Source organism: Ambystoma mexicanum, chromosome 10 (assembly GCF_040938575.1).
Source record: "Ambystoma mexicanum isolate Mex_15411 chromosome 10, UKY_AmexF1_1, whole genome shotgun sequence".
Taxonomy (NCBI): Eukaryota; Metazoa; Chordata; class Amphibia; order Caudata; family Ambystomatidae; genus Ambystoma; species Ambystoma mexicanum.
Window position 1 is genome coordinate 1144036166 of NC_090932.1, and position 18515 is coordinate 1144054680.

Sequence of the window (18515 nt, forward strand, 5' to 3'; positions counted from 1 at the left end):
ACAACACCCTACGGCCCCCTGCGGCCGAGGCGCACGTAGCCCCCTGCGGCTGCGTGCCCCTTGTGACGTTCTTATACAGCCGTCCTACTTTCACTTTGCTCCTCCTCCCTCTTCTACACTTGCCGTGGCCGGCGTTCTCCGTGCGCAGCCACGTTCCCCTTTTCGCCTCCCCCCCGATCAACTCATTACCGTTTACCTCCGTTTTCCACGCCCTTAACACAGCTCTCCTCCCCGTCACTCAAAAATAAAGATGCCTGGTTCGCGAGATGTCCTATGAAAGCCCTACTGGTGACGTCACCGATCTCTTCAAACTACTGGTAAGATCTTCATATATTCTTTAAGTCCAAAATACACTTGCAATCTACCCCCGTTAACCCCACAGCTGTCTTCCTGTCACTCCTGGCACAAGGTAATCAATAAATATAATTGGACTGCGCACGCTGCGTCGCCTCGCGTGTGATACGCCCCTCGACAGGAGGGCTTAACCAGCCAATTATCTTCCGTATTGGGCAACTAGCTAGCTACCGCCTACAGGGAAACGTCATCTATCTATCGAGTTTCCTGCTCGATCAATAGGGATCCTCATCTACTCATTGATCAATAATTGTCAAATCGTAGGAAACCGCGCACACACACCCTTACACATGGTCGCGAGCTAGGCCAATCAGTGTCTGCGAGCGGTCACACGTGATGTTTTCGTGCTCCGTCCCCTTCTCTCCGGTAACGTAGTGGACTGCTCTCGCACTCGTCCGGCCACCATTCATTTCATTGCCAACACTAAATCATCAAACCTTCGCCGCGCACCTGTGCAACACCTCCCACCTCCCGTATTCAATTCCTCCCCCCTTCCTCACAATTTCACATTGCTTGTTGGGTGTGGCATACTCACCAAGTTCTCTTGATGCTGGGCCGCTCGACTGCGTGCACCCCTCCAAGCGGCTCGCCACCTCCCCTCCCTGGACTCCGTCTGGACACTCGCCAACCGCGGGCGGGATACTTCTCAACCGGCTCCCGAGGGCTAATATCCGGATTGCGCTGTCCAGTCTTCTCGCAGTTCCGGGATGGTCCTGTAGTCCTCAAAAAGGGGGCAGCGGCAGAGTGGGCCGCGCCGCCGGGCTTCCCCGCAGCGGGAGTACTTGGAAAAATAAAATAAAAGCGGACCTTAAACAGATCTCAGCAGTGCCTCCAACTTGTCGGGGGGAAATTCTCCCGGGGTCGGCTGGGCCGTCCGCGGACCTCCGGGCAGGGAGGCCCCAACTCCTCCCATATATCCCAAAAAACGAGATAGAGTATGAGACACACGCAGGAAGCAAGGTGGTTCTGCTGTTTATTAAACAAAAACGGCAGGGATGGGTCGAGGATCGTACGCGTCCGTCCTGACACTCTCTCCTCGTCGTGGGGCTCGCAGGCCCTTTTTACCTTAGTATGACGCGCTACTTGCGTCACCTGAGAAAGTTAGCAAAAAACCTATCGCCACTCTGGATTGGTTCCCCGAGTGGTAGGGTTAGTATAGCATACGTATAGAGAACGTTGTTAGTGGTTAAGGGTCAGTCAGGTGGTATACTTGGGTTGTCCCTTCAATTTGATACATAAAAATTGTTACATGAAGACCCCTGAGGATTGGGCTAATGTTAATGGCGTCAATGATAAGAGCCCCATGTTCTGATTGGTCCACCCGCGAGCCCCCCAGTCCGGGACCATCGCTGTTCCCAGCTCGCGGTGCACCTGTCATTTGCAACAATGTTTCACTATGGGTATGTGCAGACAATGTGAGGATTTATTCATGTGCTGGAAGGCCGACTACTCCCACCGCCGCAGATGTCCATTGAGTCGCTTAATTGTATCTGCCTGTGTCTTGAGACGGGGGATCCAGGCGCCTTCCTTCCTCCTGGGCTTGGCACCCTATCAGGTTCGGCTTGGTCACGTGAGGTGGGACCGTGGTTGAGGCAGAATTCTGCACAATTAATATTGCATTTTCCACTGTGTGCCTGGCTTAATTTGCAGGTGTGACCTTGGCGTCGGCTTGCGGTATGCGAGTTTGCAACATTGTGCCCTTGACTGTCTGCTTTCGCCGGGCTCATTCTGCAGGGTCAGCAACCGAACTCTTGCTTGTTCAATGTTCATGGAAGCTTTTGCTTGCGGCCTACATGGGCCTGGTGCATAGGTGGAGCCAGTTGATACACAGGTTCTTTAGGTTATGCTACCATATTGCTTCATCCCCAGTATCGTGTCTTCGTTATATTTCTCATTATGGAGCGTGAGCAAGCTTTTTAGATGAGTTCATTATGCGTCTTGCATTTCTTCATTTTGAAAAGCCTATGTGAAAAATAATAAAGATGCACGTCCGTGGGTGTGTCCGTCGCCTACGTCATAGCACTGTGTCCAGTGTACATGTTTTGCACGGGTGTGCTGACCGTTGGCTAGGTCGTCATGGCATCTCTAACGATGTGTTGATTTAGTGCTGGATGGTTCAGTCGAGTCCATCCATGCCGCAGGTGTCGGCATGTGCAGGGCAGGCTGGTGGGCAGGCGGGTGGGCACGCGAGTGGGCACATCCGTATGTTCCTGTACCAGGGTATTTGGTCGTCTGGTAGATGGGCAAACTCCTCTCGTGGCGGGTGTCTGGGCCGTGATCCTCTAGGCCAGGGTTGAGAGGGGATTGGTGGGAGCCTTTTGTTCACTTTTCCCACTTCACCTTTATTGTCTGCGTCGACGACGTCGACGTTTTCACAGCCAATCATGACAAATTTGGCTCCTTCTGCTCTGGAAATGGGATTTATACCATTTTCAAGACCTGACCACTCCAGGGTCTTATCTTCTATTTATGAAGAAGGGGAGGATTCAGATCAGGAAAGACCTTTTGCGTTGCAGGGATCTGCAACTCCTGCACCAGAGGAATTTACCTCTGAGGAAGGTAGGTTGAAAGACCTCCATGAAACCCTACAGGAAGCAAGTGGGTTGGACACTTCCCCAGAAGTGGAATTTGCCACACCAGACCCAGGGGAACATGCTGAAACCCCTTATAGAACCTTGATGGCAAAGATAATAGAGTTTATGGGATGGTCCACACCCTCACCTGCTTTTCAGCAAGACGACCTCACAGACATCTTGGTCAAAGGTCCACAGGAGGATCCTGTGGTGCCATTTCATGCGGCATTACAAAGGAGAATATTGGCAAACTGGGAAACACCTGAGGTAATCCCAGTAGTTAACAAAAAATTATCAGCTAAATATCAGGTGTCTTCTGCTGACCCAGAATATTTATCCAAACACCCAACTCCGGAGAGTCTGGTTGTTCAGGCAGCTACTTCAGCAGGTAGTAAATCAGCTTACCCTACTGTTCCACAGGACAGGGATGATAAGAGATATGACTCTGTGGCCAAAAAAGTATTTTCCGCATGTAGCATGGCATTGAAATCCATCAATGCTACTTGTACGCTCGCAAGGTTCAGCCACACACTTTGGGAGTGTGATTCATCAGCGGCTGACTGTCATGATCTCTGCTTCCAAAAGGTCAGGACTTACCCAACTCCCTTGGAAGCAGACCCATAACCCAGGTTCCGAGTGCCAATCAGTCCCAATTGGGACCTTTTGGACCCTGTCCTGGCGCCAGTGGCACCAGGCTCATAAATATGCCCAGTCCCAGCACTAGAAGCGCCGGGCTCATAATGCTTGGGTGGACTTACCTGCAGCAGACCATGCTGCTTACTTACCTGCCAGTTGAGCCTCTGATCCTCTTCTGTTTGGGACTACTTTTCCTGTTGGGTGGGGCAGGAGCCACTCCCTAGGTTCAGAACACTGGAACTCTTCTGGAAAGCAGGAACTCTTTTTCTTCTAGGCGAGGCTGTGGAAGGAGACACCTAAGCACTACAGGAGACTATTTAAACCACACCCGATGGATGAATCTTGTTTTGCGTTATTCTGCATCCTCTGCAGCAGAACGCTCATCGTGTCTTCTGCATCTGATCCTGGGCCTAAAGGAAAAAGGCTTACCATCCTGAATCCAGTCTTCAGCAACATCTATAAAGACAAGAAAGAACAGGTTAGCACTACGGTCTTCAGTGACAGCGCATCTCTTACCTGGTCCATCGGCTGTCATCAACGCCTCGCGCAGCATTCCTGTATCTGAAAGACAAAGGCTTACCTACTCTTCACGCGCTCCGGAGGTCATCGCAGTGCATTCCGGCATCTGAAAGACAAAAGCTTACCAACTCTTTGCACGCTCCGGAGGCCTTCGGCGCTGCATCCCGCATCTGTAAGACAAAAGAAGGTGCGTTTAAAGACATTGGGTAACGTTAAATACTCACGTGCCATTACTCCATCCACGCCGAACTCAGTGGGCATTCCGGCATCCTTCAGCAGCTCCGAACTGGTACCTGCAAAATAAAAGGACAGTTAGTGCGCATCGTGAAGCAAGCAACAAGCGCTTACTTACTCGCTTCCAGGTGCTTCTATTCCGCATACGGGTCCATCCTCAACTCACTTCAGCCAGTCAACCGCCATCGCCGGAACCCTGCAAAATAAGAGACAGCATTACAAAAGACTTTTAAAGACATTTGAAATACTCGGAACTCACCGTTCGTGAAGTAAACGACGGACAGCAGTCCTCTGAAGTCAAGAGGCCTGCGCTACCTATCCAGTGAAGAAACTGGTTACAGCACCCTGCCCCGAGGCAGATGGAGAGCTCGGCGTTCACTTACCTAAGGTGAGAGCGTTAACCTTTGGGGTTCTACAGGAGAGGAGAAAAGGAAAGAGATAGGGACACCCCAATAACCCCAGGTCATTAATCCCATATTTTCTATCTGCAGACATCTTACTCTTCGAGTCAGGCATACAGTGCACAGAGGTCCAGCCCAAAGAGCCAACCGGGTGCTACACATCACTTTTGAAGATACGGTAGTCGCCCAGTCAAGACCGGCGCCTCTGCGAGAATCAGGCGAGCGTTACACTGACTGCCTCCCAGAGGGAGAAGAAATGGAAGCCTTTCTCAACATCATTAAGGATGGTAATGACGCAATGTGCGAATCCCTTCAGACTGGCATCGATTCTGCTGACAGTATCAGCAGGGCCATGGCGGCAAGTACAACAACCAGGAGATTTGCTTGGTTGCGAAAGTCTGGTTTTGCTCCAGATGTGCAAAGCAGACTCTTGAATATGCCCTTTGACGGCTCTTCTTTGTTTGGTAAGAAGGCGGATGACAGTTTAGAAAAACTACAAACATCAAAGGCAGCAGCAAAATCCTTAGGAGCTGCAATCCGCCAGACACCATATCGCCCCTCAGGAACCTCTTGGGGAGGTAAGTCCTTTCGCTTCTATTCCGCATTCGGAAAGGGAAGAGGACAGCCGGTTCAAAGGGGTCAGAAGAAATTCACCCGAGGTGGACTGGGTAAAAACACAAAAGCCGCAGCAGCAGCAGGTGCCTCTTTACCCTCGGCATCTGCATCAGCCGCCTCCAAACCGCTCTGAGGACTCTTCACAAAACACCAGTAGGGGGCAGGTTAACTCAACATCTGACGGAATGGCAGGCTATTACGTCAGATGCTTGGGCATTGGAGACAGTTGCCCGAGGTTACTGCCTGCCTTTTCTACGCATCCCTCAGAGTCATCCACCGGGGAACAGCTCTCTGAGAGTTCCAGATCCGCTCCTCTTGCAGGAAATTGTAGACCTGCTAGAGAAAGGTGCCATAGAACCGGTACCTGTAGCGGAGAGGAACAAGGGCTGGTACTCCCCCTACTTTCTCATACCGAAGAAAGACAGAGGACTGAGACCTATCTTGGACTTACGAGAATTGAACAAGTTCCTCAGGAAGGACAAGTTCAAGATGGTAACTCTCTCTCAGATCCTTCAGGCCCTCCAGCTTCAGGACTGGCTGGTATCTCTGGACCTACAGGATGCTTATTTCCATGAGCCAATCCATCTCAAACACAGGAAATACCTGAGGTTCGCAATTGGCGGCTCTCATTATCAATTTTGAGTTCTGCCATTTGGGCTGACCTCCGCCCGAGGGTCTTCACCAAGCTAATGTCGGTAGTGGCTGCAAGTCTAAGGTGGGAAGGGATCCACATCTACCCCTACCTGGACGATTGGCTGATCAGAGCAGTATCTTCGGAACAAGCTCAGATCCAGCTAGATTACGTCTGCCACTTCCTTCACAAACTGGGCTTCTCCCTCAATTTAAAGAAGTCACAGATGATACCATCACAGAGACTCCATTTCATTGGAGCGGTCCTGGACACTTCCCTGGGAAAAGCCTCGCCACCAGAGGTGAGGGCTCAAGATATTCTGCAGATGGTCACCAAGTTTCAAAATGCCCAACGTCTCCCAGCCTTCGACTTTTTGAGGTTGCTAGGCCTCATGGCATCCTGCATCTTCCTTGTGCCAGAGGCTCGCCTGAGAATGAGATCTCTTCAGTGGGCACTGAGGACTCAGTGGTCACAATTCTCAGGGAGAATGACAGACCTCCTTCAGATTCCGGACAAGGTGGCTCGAGACCTTCAGTAGTGGGCCTGCCAGAAAAACATCTTGAAGGGGGAACTGTTTTGGCAACCATGGCCGGAGATAACAGTAGTCACAGATGCCTGACTCACAGGGGGGGAGCCCATACCAACGACTTGACCATCAGCGGTCGTTGGTCTCCATCGGAGTCCAGACTACATATCAACCTGTTAGAGCTGAGAGCAATCAGACTAGCGCTGAAAGCTTTTTTGCCATCTGTACAGGGGAAAAATGTTCTGATAATGACGGATAACACAGTGCCATGCACTACCTCAACAAAAGAGGAGGCGTAGGATCACTACCACTGTGCCGAGAGGCAATGCAGCTCTGGTTTTGGGCAATTCAAGAAGGAATCTCTCTATCGGCAGTCCATCTAGCCGGAGAGAAGAACTTGACGGCGGGCGCTCTGAGAAGGCAGGGCACAGTCTCCCACAAGTGGGAACTAGCTCAGGAAGTCCTTCAGGAGATCTTTGCCCTTTGGGGAACCCCTCAAGTGGATCTGTTTGCCACCAGTACCAACCGAAAGTGCGTTCTGTTTTGTTCAAGGGAATTTCCCCCGAGAGGAGCTCTAGGGGACACGTTCGTAGTGGACTGGGAGTTTTCATTCCTGTACGCGTTTCCACCAGTCTCTGTCATTCCTCAAATGATCAGGAGGTTGAGAAGATTCCGGAGAACCATGATCCTAATTGCCCCAGACTGGGCCAGGAGAACGTGGTACCCGGACCTTCTGGACATGTCCATCTGCCCTCAAATTCGTCTTCCACTCAAGGAGAATCTTCTCTCACAGAAGGGAGGTCAGGTTCTCCATCCAGACATCAGAACCCTCAACCTTCACGCCTGGCTTCTGAAAGGTTGAGATACAAGGATTGGGACCTCCCTGATGACGTCATGGAAGTGTTGCTTTCGGCCAGAAGGCCAGCAACAAAGTCTTTATACCGCTGCCGTTGGAACACGTTTTGCAGCTGGTGTACAGAAGAGAATATCGACCCCTTTTCATGTGGTACACCAACGGTGTTATCCTTTCTACTCTACTTGGCAAATTCAGGCCTTCAAGTTGGCACTATCAAGAGCTATCTCGCAGCGCTATCGATCTTCAAGCGTACTGCGGAGGAACCTTCGTATTTCAAATTACCCTTAGTAATACAATTTCTAAAGGGATTAACTAATGTCTACCCTCCAAAACCTTTCCAGGTTCCTTTATGGGAATTAAATTTAGTCTTAAATTTCCTGATGGGTACTCCTTTCGAACCACTCCACTCTTGTTCGCTAAGATTTCTCACCCTTAAAACTATCTTATTAGTGGCTTTAACATCTGCTAGAAGGGTGAGCGAATTACAAGCTCTAACTTGTAAACCCCCTCGTGCAATTTTTCATAAAGACAAGGTTGTCCTACAGGTGAAGCCTAATTTCCTCCCAAAGGTGGTTTCTGAATTCCACATCACTCAGAAAATTACTTTGCCTTCATTCTATCCGCCTCCCCATCCGGGGAAAGAGGAAGAAAGGCTACATAGGCTGGACCCAAGGCGGGCTTGCTAGGATTAGGCAAACAGACCAACTGTTCGTGGGTTACTCAGGGCACAATACCGATAACAAAACAAACCATTTCCAGATGGATTATTTTGGCCATCCTGGAATGTTACAAACTGGCAGGGAAAGAGCCTCCTCAAAATCTTAGGGCTCATTCAACCAGGGGTATCACAGCCTCCTCGGCCCTCCAAAGAGGGGTTCCGGTTTGAGACATATGTGCGGCTGCCACATGGTCGTCCGCACATACCTTCACAGGATTTTACAACTTGGATTCCTCCTCTAGTCAAGAGACTAGGTTTGACAAAGCCGTATTACATTCGGTTCATTCCTAAAGGAAACATGGCGTTTTACTCCCACTTCCAATTGCACACCACTGCTATGGGATTCTATCAAAGATAAGGAATATGTCAGAGGACACAATCCCTTCGAAGAACAAGTTACTTCTTACCTTGTAACGTTCTTTCGATGGGATGTTCCTCCGACGTATTCCTTATCGCCCCTCCCATCCATCCCCGCAGTAATACTTCCCTTGTGGTTGCAGCTTACGCTCCTTCAAGGTCAATAACCAATTCATGTAAAACAACTGTTAACGTCAAAACGGAACTGAGCAACGGACGCTGCGCGAGTCTATTTATACGAGTGGTGACGTCGGCGCCGATATGGAGGCCGTCGAGGGACATCGGCTCGAGGGACGTCGACGCGCAGCGCCCTCTACTGAAAAAAAAATTCCGAGGCCAGCAAGCTGGGAGATGATCTATCAAAGATAAGGAATACGTCGGAGGAACATCCCATCGAAAGAACGTTACAAGGTAAGAACTAATCTTCAATGATATGTGTGTGCGGCTGTATTTTATTGCGCGCTTCTACATTATCAAAATGAAAACATTGATATCAGCGCGCTGCTGTATTCTAGTGCTCTCTACGTTATTAATATGAATACTATTTAAGGCATATATAATCCATAATTAATGGGTAAAATCGTATCATTCACTTAACTGACTGATTGCCAGCAAAAAGAAAGAGGAAGAGACCTAGAGAGAAGGTCTCTTATAGGAGGGGCAGGCACTGGGTTGGTGGAAAGATACTGCTCAGGACTACATTCATAGAAGAGGCTCATGGAACTTGCAGTTCTTCGGGGAAAAAGAGCCTTTAGGATGAAAGTGAAGACATTTAAACAAAGCAAAATGTTTTTTTTATTGACTCAAAAGAAATTTGAGAAATGTTTGAAGGTGAATAGCTGCATTGGTAGCAATAAAGAAAGTTATAGCATAATGCTCGCCTCCGTCTTGCCATAGAATTATGAAACAGGTATTCTTGAAAATTACAACATTTAAATTTACAAAAGCCACATTTTACATCACTGAGAAAGAGTTTGAAGACATTTACATTCTAAAATCATGTTATACCCAGTGATCACACAATTATAATGTTAACATTCTCATAGCCAATATTTTCAGTATGAGCTTTCAATGCCTTTGGAATTAAATTAATCATTCTCAAATGAGCAGTATCCCTTAGGCTGATGCATCAACAGATGTTGTCTCTCGTTCACGCCCCACTAATAGAAATTGAGTTTTAACTACATCCTGACTGCGCCGCCTATAATGCTTTATATTCGGAATTACATTATCATTAAAAGGTTGGTTGAGTCATATATGTTTAGATCCTTGATTTTCTTAACACTTAATAACTTGAGCTTTGTCCCTCAACACAATTCTTCCCCCTGCTCCACATTTAATGAACACACCTTGGAGTTGGGGTACCCCCCCGTTTCTCGGTTTGATGTGAAACTGTCCCATTTCATGTTACTCGCTTAATATTGAATGTCTTTTTTCCAAAGATTCAAGGCCCTCAGACTTGTCGGGCAGGTCAAACTACCCATCTCTTTGATTGCATATGTCAGAAATGGTGTCCAAGAATTTGTGAATTTCCTATTATGTCAATAGAGTGTAGCTGTGATTTTCTTTTTCCATGACTATTATGTGCCAGACTCTTGATAGCCATGATGAGCTAGAGGGGGCTCTTCTTTCTTCTACAGAGATACAATGGTTTGTTTGACTGCTCTAATGAGCAGAAACAGCAGACGTTCCTCACAGTTTGCCTCTTCCTTTGTTTTTTAAGTCCTCTCCGAACAAAATGCGTAAAGTCTCGTTCAGAATTTCCACCTAACAGTCATCTTTATCGAGAAGCGCACCTTCAGCCAAAAATGTTTACGTTTATGACCAAAACCTGTGTAGTAGAGTCTCTGTTTAACCCCATAACTGCCAAGGGTTTTCGCCCCCAGTGCCAAGGCCTTTTTTGGTGATTTCGGTATGTCGCCATTCAATTCCTTGTAACTTTTTTGTTACATGAGATATCTCGGCCAAATGTGGCCCCTTTACTTCCCACATGTAGATGGTTGTAACGCCACTAAGGAATCCTAGTTTGCTGTATGGGGGTGAGAGAAAATAACCAAAAACGGAGAAGATTTGGGGGTTTTCAGAAAATGGCATAAAATGATGTAAAAAAAAAAAATGTGTTTTTTTCCTTGTAAGAGCTAGGAACAAATGGTGTGCTGTGCTGAATTCGCCATTCTCCAGGCTTTCGAGAACAGGTTGAGTGGAAACCAAAATAACATATTTTGATATGGTTACCAGCCGTTTTGTGAGAGGTAGGCGATTTTGGCCTTTTTTTCCAATAGGACATGCGTGGACAGAATGGAAGAGGAGGGTAGGAAAACTGAATGGGAAGACAGAAAGTCATACATTTCTGAAAAGTATACAAAATTCCAAGTTTAGGAAGGGGTGATTTGCACAGGTCTGCCAACAACTATGTAGGGAAGAATTCCATAGTTTGTGGAAAAATGACAGAAAAAGGTATGTGGTGGACATGGTTGACCCGGTAAGGCAATGGCTTCTGTGAATTTTGAGAAAAGCAATGCCCCGCTACATTCCCCAACTCTTCCAGTTAGGAAATCACACATTTTTTGTGATATTTCACAAAACAAGCAATACCACAAGCCAAAAACGGACCCATGCTACACAGGTTTTTTATGCTTATGGCCTAAACAGACGTACTTAGCATGTGTAAGTAAGGAAAACAAATGTGCTGAGGACGGGCACGTATACGTTTTTTGAAAGAGCACAGGCAGACCTTTTGAAGGGTAGGTGACTTGTGCAGGTTACAAAAGATGTATAGTGCCTAAAGCAGCGACTAAACGTAGGTCACATTTGGGAAATGAGAGGGTTGTGTGACAAAGGTCAGCAGCAAATGTTCAAAAACGTTATGATAACCACGGAAACACAACAAACGTCCTACCTTCCCGCTTTCCCACAGGTGTCCTGACGAAAACGGTACCTCACATGTGTGGGTGCACCTACCTGGGCGTAAAGGGAAAAGACTAAACCACTGGTAACCCCATGTGTTTTGGCAGAGCAGATTTTGCAGGAATTTGCTCTTGAGGACAACCTGCTGATTTGGGACTAGGGTGTCAAAGCCACCAAGGAAAACAGGGAACCACATGCATTTCCGAAAAGAAGACACTGGTGGTAATCCACAGAGGACTGACTTGCGCAAATCGCCTCACAATTTATCACCCACAATCCCTGGCAAAGTCCGAAATTTGGCAAAAAAAACACAATTTGCAGACATTTCCCTCTGCCAACCCACCTACACACGCTGCCAACAACACATGTCCTACCTCCCCACGTTCCCACAGGTGTCCCGACAAAAACTGTACCTCACCTACCTGGGCGCAAAGGGAAAAACTAAACCACTGGTAACCCCAAGTCTTTCGGCAGTACAGATTTTGCGGGATTTCGCTGTTATAGAAAGCCTACAGATTTGGCCCACGGTGTCAAAACCACCAAGGAAAACAGGGAACCCCATGCATTTTCGAAAAGAAGACACCCGTGGGAATCGCCCCAGAATGTATTACCCACACTCCCCTGTAAAGTCTGAAATTTGGTGAAAAACCCCACAATTTTCAGACATTTCCCTGTGCCAACCCACCGGAAAACACAACACTAACAACACATGTCCTACCTTCCCGCCTTCCCACAGGTGTCCCGACGAAAACAGTACCTCAAATGTGTGGGTGCACCGACCTGGGCGTAAAGGGAAAAGGCAAAATCACTGGTCACCCCAAGTCTTTCGGCAGAGCCGATTTTAGGGCATTTCGCTGTTGTGGACAACCTACAGATTTGGGCCTAGGGTGTGGAAGCCACCAAGGAAAACAAGGAACCCCATGAATTTGCGAAAAGAAGATACCTGTGGGAATCCACAGAGGTCTGACTTGCGCGATCCGCACCAGAATTTATTACCCACAATCCCCATGCAAAGTCTGAAATTTGGTGAAAAAAATACAATTTTCAGACATTTCCCTCTGCCAACCCACCGAAACACGCGGCCAACAAAACATGTCCTACCTTCCCACTTTCCCACAGGTGTCACAACGAAAATGGTACCTCACATGTGTGGCTGCACCTACCTGGGCGCAAAGGGAAAAGGCTAAACCACTGCTAACCCCAAGTCTTTCGGCAGAGCAGATTTTGTGGATTATGCTTTTCTGGACAACCTACAGATTTGGGCCTAGGGTGTCGAAGCCACGAAGGAAAACCGGGAACCCCATGCATTTCCGAAAAGACGACACCCGTAGGAATCCACAGAGGTCTCATTTGCACAAATCGCCCCAGAATGTATTACCCACAATCCCGGCAAAGTCCGTAATTTGGTGAAAAAAACATTTTCAGACATTTCCCTCTGTCAACCCACCGAAACACGCCGCCAACAACACATGTCCTACATTTCTGAGTTTCCACAGGTGTCCCGACAAAGATGGTACCTCACATGTGTGGGTGCACCTACCCGGGTGCAAAGGGAAAAGGCTAAACCACTGGTAACCCCAAGTCTTTCGACAAAGCAGATTTTGTCGGATTTTGCTCTTGGACAACCTACACATTTGGGCCTAGGGTGTCAAAGCCACAAAGGAAAACAGGGAACCCCATGCATTTCCAAAAAGAAGACACCTGTGGGAATCCACAGAGGTCTGATATGCGCAAATCGGCCCAAAATTTATCACCCACAATTCCCGGCAAAGTCCGTAATTTGGCAGAAAAAACACAATTTTCAGACATTTGCCTCTGCCAACCCACCGAAACACACCGCCAACAACACATGTCCTACCTTCCCGCGTTCCCACAGGTGTCCCGAAGAAAACGGTATCTCACATGTGTGGATGAACCTACTTGGGTGGAAAGGGAAAAGGCTAAATCACTGGTAACCCCAAGTCTTTCGGCAGAGCAGATTTTGCAGGATTTTGCTCTTGTGCACAACCTACAGATTTGGGCCTGGGGTGTCGCAGCCACCAAGGAAAACAGGGAACCCCATGCATTTCAGAAAAGAAGACACCTGTGGGAATCCACAGAGGTCTGATGTGCTCAAATCGCCCCAGAATGTATTTCCCACAAGCCCCGGAAAAGTCCCAAATTTAGGGAAAAAAACAAAATGTTCAGACATTTCCCACCTGGAAACCACTGAAACATGCCACCAACAACACATGTCTTACCTTTTCACATTCCCACAGGTGTCCGGATGAAAACAGTACCTCACATGTGTGGGTGCACCTACCTGGGCGGAAAATAAAAAATGCCGACTGTCCACAAATCCAACATCAGTTCCAGGGAGCCCCGGGAGGGTCCCCGAGGGAAATTCTGTAATGCTGCCTAGCCAGAGCTCCAGGATGGTCAGGGTGAAGTCTCTGGCCTTGGGTGGTTGTCCCTCATAAGGGTTGACCGTCCACAAGTCCAGCTGCGGTTTCAGGGAGCCTCGACGGGCTCCCCATTCTTTCCCAGAGAGAGATGGTGTAACACAACCCAGCCAGAGCTCAAGGATGGTCGGGGTGATGTCACAGGTCTTGTGCACCCGTCACCCATGTGGGTCTTCCATCCCCAAGCCCAGCCTGGAGCTCTGGCTGGGCTGCGTTATAGCTTCTCCCTCTGGGAAAGGTCAGGGCCCCTGCCGGGGCTCCCTGAAACCGCTGTTGGGCTTGAGGATTGTTGACCCACATGCGAGACGGGTGCCCAAGGCCAGGGACATCACCCCCAACCATCTTGGAGGTCTGGCTGGGATGCGTTACCAAATTTACCTCTGGGAAGGGAGGGGGACCCTGCCAGGGCTCCCTGGGACTGCCGCTGCACTTGGGGATGGTCAACTCACATGGGAGACAGCCGCCCAAGGCCAGGGATATGACTCCCTACCACCTTGGAGCTCTGGCTGTGTTGCGCTACAGCTTCTCCCTCTGGGAAAGGTTGGGATGCTGCCGGTGCTCCCTGGACCCGCTGCTGGGCTTGGGGGCTGTGAAACCACATGGGAGACAGCTGCCCAAGGCCAGGGACATCACCCTCGACTATCCCAGAGCTCTGGCTGGCCTGCGTTACAGCTTCTCCCTCTGGGGAAAGGTCGGGAACCTGGCCAGGCCTCCCTGCACCCGCTGTTGGCTTGGGGATGGTGAAACCACATGGGAGACAGCCACCCAAGGCCAGGATCTTACTCCCGACTTTCCTGGAGCTCTGGCTGGCCTGCTTTACAGCTTCTTCCTCCAGGAAAGGTCAGGGACCCTGCCGGGACTCCCTGGAACCGCTACTGGGCTTGGGGACGGTCAAACCACATGGGTGACAGCCACCCAATGCCAGGGACGTCACCCCCGCCCATCCTGGGGTGCTGGCTAGGGTGCATTACAGAATTTCCCCCTGGGGAGAGAAGGGGACCCTGCCAGGGGCTCCCTGGACCTGCCGCTGTGCTTGGGGATGGTACACCCACATGGGAAACGGATGGCCACGGCCGGTGACATCACCTCCAACCGCCCTGGAGTTCTTGCTAGCCTGTGTTACAGCTTTTCCCCACCAGGGAGTCCAGGTAGTGTGCCAATACCTCCCCAAAGGGAAAGGCCAGAACTCCAGGACGGGTGGGGGTGATATCCCCGGCCTTGGACATCCGTTTACCATGTGGGTGTACCGTCCCGAAGCACAGCGACAGCTCCAGGGAGCCCCGGCAGGGTCCCCTTCCCTCCCCTGAGGTAAATTCTGTAACGCATCCCAGCTAGCCCTCCAGGATGGTTGGGGTTGATGTCCCTGGCCTTGGGCACCCTTCTCCCATGTGGGTCGACCATCCTCAAGCCCAGCCTGGAGCTATGGCTGGGCTGTGTTACAGCCTTTCCCTTGGGGGAAGAATGGGGACCCTGTCAGAACTGCCACTGAACTTGGGGACGGTCGACCCACATGGGAGACAGCCACCCAAGGCCAGGGACTCACCCCTGCCAAATCCTAGAGCTCTGGCTCGGCTGCGTTACAGAATTTCCCTCGAGGAAGGGATGGGAACCCTGCCGGGGCTCCCTGGAACAGCCGCTGCACTTGGGGTTGGTCGCCCCATATGGGAGACAGCCCACCAAGGCCAGGGACATCACCCCCCTGCCCATCCTGGAGCGCTGGCTGGGCAGCGTTACAGCTTCTCCCTCCGGGAAAGGTCAGGGTCCCTGCCGGGGATCCCTGGAACTGCTGCTGGGCTTTGGGAAGGTCAAGCCACATGGGCTACAGCCGCCCAAGGCCAGGGACATCACCCCTGCCCATCCTGGAGCGCTGGCTGGTCTGCGTTACAGAAGTTCCCCCTGGGGAGGGAAGGGGACCCTGCCAGGGGCTCCCTGGCGGTGCCGCTGTGCTTCGGGACGGTACACCCACATGGGAAATGGATGCCCATGGCCGGGGACATCACCTGCAACCGCCCTGGAGTTCTTGCTGTCCTGTGTTAGCTTTTCCCCACCAGGGAGTCCGGCTAGTGTGCCAATACCTCCCCAGAGGGAAAAGCTGTAACGCAGCCCAGCCAGAACTCTAGGACGGGTGGAGGTGATGTCCCCAGCCTTGGCCATCCGTTTACCATGTGTGTGTCCCATCCCTCAGCACAGCAACAGCTCCAGGGAGCCCCGACAGTGTCCCCTTCCCTCCCCCGAGGTAAATTCTGTAACACATCCCAGCCAGACCTCCAGGATGGTCGTGGGTGATGTCCCTGGCCTTGGTCACCCTTCACCCATGTGGGTCGACCATACCCAAGCCCAGCCTGGCGCTCTGGCTGGGCTGCGATACAGCCTTTCCCTCTGGGGAAGAATGGGGACCATGCCGGAACTGCCACTGAACTTGGGGATGATCGACCCACATGGGAGACAGCCACCCAAGGCTAGGGACATCACTTCCGACAAATCCTAGAGCTCTGGCTCGGCTGCGTTACAGAATTTCCCTTGGTGAAGGGATGGGGACCCTGCCGGGGCTCCCTGGGACAGCCGCTGCACTTGGGGATGGTCGCCCCTTATGGTAGACAGCCCACCAAGGCCAGGGACATCACCCCCCTGCCCATCCTGGAGCGCTGGCTGGGCAGCGTTACAGCTTCTCCCTCCGGGAAAGGTCAGGGTCCCTGCCGGGGATCCCTGGAACTGCTGCTGGGCTTGGGGAAGGTCAAGCCACATGGGCTACAGCCGCCCAAGGCCAGGGACATCACCCCTGCCCATCCTGGAGCGCTGGCTGGTCTGCGTTACAGAAGTTCCCCCTGGGGAGGGAAGGGGACCCTGCCAGGGGCTCCCTGGCGGTGCCGCTGTGCTTCGGGACGGTACACCCACATGGGAAATGGATGCCCATGGCCGGGGACATCACCTGCAACCGCCCTGGAGTTCTTGCTGTCCTGTGTTAGCTTTTCCCCACCAGGGAGTCCGGCTAGTGTGCCAATACCTCCCCAGAGGGAAAAGCTGTAACGCAGCCCAGCCAGAACTCTAGGACGGGTGGAGGTGATGTCCCCAGCCTTGGCCATCCGTTTACCATGTGTGTGTCCCATCCCTCAGCACAGCAACAGCTCCAGGGAGCCCCGACAGTGTCCCCTTCCCTCCCCCGAGGTAAATTCTGTAACACATCCCAGCCAGACCTCCAGGATGGTCGTGGGTGATGTCCCTGGCCTTGGTCACCCTTCACCCATGTGGGTCGACCATACCCAAGCCCAGCCTGGCGCTCTGGCTGGGCTGCGATACAGCCTTTCCCTCTGGGGAAGAATGGGGACCATGCCGGAACTGCCACTGAACTTGGGGATGATCGACCCACATGGGAGACAGCCACCCAAGGCTAGGGACATCACTTCCGACAAATCCTAGAGCTCTGGCTCGGCTGCGTTACAGAATTTCCCTTGGTGAAGGGATGGGGACCCTGCCGGGGCTCCCTGGGACAGCCGCTGCACTTGGGGATGGTCGCCCCTTATGGTAGACAGCCCACCAAGGCCAGGGACATCACCCCGCCCATCCTGGAACGCTGGCTGGGATGTGTTACAGCTTCTCCCTCTGGGAAAGGTCAGGGACCCTGCCGAGCTCCCTGGAACCGCTGCTGGGCTGGGGATGGTCAAACCACATGGGCGAGAGCCACCCAGGGCCAGGAACATCACCCCGCCCATCATGGAGCACTGGCTAGGCTGTGTTACAGAATTTCCTGCTGGGGAGGGAAGGGGACCCTGCCAGAGGCTCCCTGGTGCTGCTGCTGTGCTTGGGGATGGTACACCCAGGTGGGAAATGGAAGCTCATGGCCGGGGACATCACCTCCAACGGCCCTGGAGTTCTTGCTGGCCTGTGTTACAGCTTTTCCCCACCAGGCAGTCAGCCGAGCCAGAACTCCAGGACGGGTGAAGGTGATGTCCTCAGCCATGGACATCCGTGTACCATGTGGGTGTACCATCCCCAAGCACAGCGGCTGTTCGGGGGAGCCCCGGCAGGATCCCCTTCCCTCTCCCGATGGAAATTCTGTAACGCAGCCCAGCCAGTGCTCCAGGATGGTCAGGGTGATGTCCCTGGCCTTGGGCGGCTGTCTCCCATGTAGTTTGACCATCCCCAAGCCCAGCAGCGGTTCCAGGGAGCCCTGGCAGGGTTCCAGACCTTTCCCCGAGGGAAATTCTCTAACATAGCCGAGCCAGAGCTCCAGGATTTGTCAGGGGTAATGTCCCTGGCCTTGGACGGCTGTCTCCCATGTGGATAGACGATCCCCAAGTGCAGCGGCAGTCCCAGGGAGTCTTGGCAGGGTCACCGTCCTTTCCCAGAGGGGAGAAACTGTAACGTAACTCAGCCAGAGCTCCAGGGTGGTAGTGGATCATATCCCTGGCTTTGGGCGGCTGACTCCCATGTGGGTTGAATGTCTCCAAGCCCAGCGGTTGTTCGCGGGAGGCCCGGAAAATACCCCGTCCTTTCCCGGAGGGAGAAGCTGTTACGCTGGTCAGACATAATACCAGGATTGTTTGGGATCATGTACCTGGCCTTGGGCACCCGTCTCCCATGTGGGTTGAGCATCCCCAAGTGCAGCAGTCCCAGGGAGCCACGGCAGGGTCCCCCTCCCTTCCCGGAGGTAAATTCTGTAACGCATCCCAGCCAGACCTCCAGGATGGTTGGGGGTAATGTCCTTACATTTTGTCCTTTGGGTAGGTATTGGCACACTGCCTGGGCT